Below are 1910 nucleotides of genomic sequence, written 5' to 3' on the forward strand. Positions count from 1 at the left end.
TGACTGCTGTTTCCATGGGTATTGATTGTGGATCTGAGTAAAATTAAATCTTTGACAACTTCAATCTTTTCTCCACTTATCATGATGTTGCTTATTAGTTTAGTTGTGAGGATTTTTGGTTTCTTTATGTTGAGGTGTAATCCATACTGAAGGATTAATGATATTTGTCAGTAAATGCTTCAAGTCCTCTTCACTTTCAGCAAGCAAGGTTGAGTCTTCCTCCAATCCTAATGCCACCTTCTTCTTCATATGGTCCAGCTTCTCATATTATATGCTCAGCAAAAAGATTGAATAAGTATGATGAACGGATACAATTCTGACACACACCTTTCCTGATTTTAAACCATGAAGTATCCCCTTATTCTGTTTGGACGACTGCCTCTTGGTCTATGTACAGGTAAGTGCTCTGAGCAGTTAAGTGTTCTGGAATTCCCATCTTCTAAATGTTATCCATAATTTCTTATGATCTGCACAGTTCAATGCATTTGTATAGAAAAAAAAAAAAATAGGTAAACTTCTTTCTGGTATTCTCTGCTTTCAGCCAAGATCCATCTGGCATCACCAATGATATCCCTTATCCACATCCCCTCTGAATCCAGCTTGAATTTCTGCAGTTCCCTGTCAATGTACTTCTGCAACCGTTTTAAAATTATTTTCAGCAAAATTTTACTTGTGTGTGATATTAATAGGATCTCTGGTGATGTAGTGCCTAAGGAATTTGACTGCTAACCAGAAGTCTGGCAGTTCAAACCCACCAGCCACTCCTCAGAAGGAAGATTGGGCAATCTACTTCCGTAGTGATACCGCCTAGGAAACCCAAGGAGGGGTCGCTATGAGTGTAATTGACTCAACAGCAGTGAGTTTGGTGTTTTATTTGTGATATTAATGATATTGTTCAAAAATTCCACATTCTGTTGGATCACTTTTCTTTGGAATGGGCACAAATACCGATCTTTTCCAGTAGGTTGGCCAGTAGCTCTCTTCCAAATTTTTTGGCATAGACTCTCAGCATTGCATCCGTTTGTTAAAACATCTCAATGAATATTACATCAGTTCCTGCAGTCTTGTTTTTTGCCAATTCCTTCAGTGCAGCTTCAACTTCTTTCCTCAGTACCATCAGCTCTCGATCGTATGCTGCTTCCTGAAATGGTTGAACGTCAACCAGTTCTGTTTAGTACAATAACTCTGTGTATTCCTTCCATCTTCTTTTGATGCTTCCGTATCAGTCAATATTTTGCCCATAGAATCCTTCAATATTGCTGGAATTTTTTCTGTAGTTCTTTCAGCTTAAGAAATGCTAAATGTGTTCTCCTCTTTTGGTTTGCTAACTCCAGGTCTTTGTGCATTTCATTATAATACTTTATTTTGTCTTCTCAAGCTGCCCTTCGAAATCTTCCATTCAGCTCTTTTACTTCATCATTTTTTCCATTTCCTTTAGCTACGTTATGTTCAAGAACAAGCTTCAGAGTCTCATTTGACATTCATTTTGGTCTTTCTTTCCTGGTTTTGTAACAATCTTTTGCTTTCTTCAAGTATGGCGTCTTTGATGTCATTCCATCATTAGTGTTCAATATGTCAAATCTATTCTTGAGGTGGTCTCTAAATTCAGGTGGGATATACTCAAGGTCATACTTTGGCTCTCATGGATTTGTTTTAATCTTCTTCAGCTTTAACTTGCATTTGCATATGAGCAATTGATGATCTGTTCTAAAACTGGCTCCTGGCCTTGTTTTCACTGATGATATTGAGCTTCTCCATCATTTCTTTCCACAGAGATAGTCAATTTTGATTCCTATGTACTCCATTAGTGAGGTCTTCATGCATAGATGCCATCTATGTTGTTGAAAAAAGGTATTTACAATGATTCAGTTGTTGGTCTTGCAAAATTCTATCATGCACTCTCCAGCATT

The sequence above is a fragment of the Orycteropus afer genome, unplaced genomic scaffold (genome assembly GCF_000298275.1).
Source record: "Orycteropus afer afer isolate SDZICR_OR568_19922 unplaced genomic scaffold, OryAfe1.0 scaffold00546, whole genome shotgun sequence".
NCBI classification, from domain to species: Eukaryota; Metazoa; Chordata; class Mammalia; order Tubulidentata; family Orycteropodidae; genus Orycteropus; species Orycteropus afer.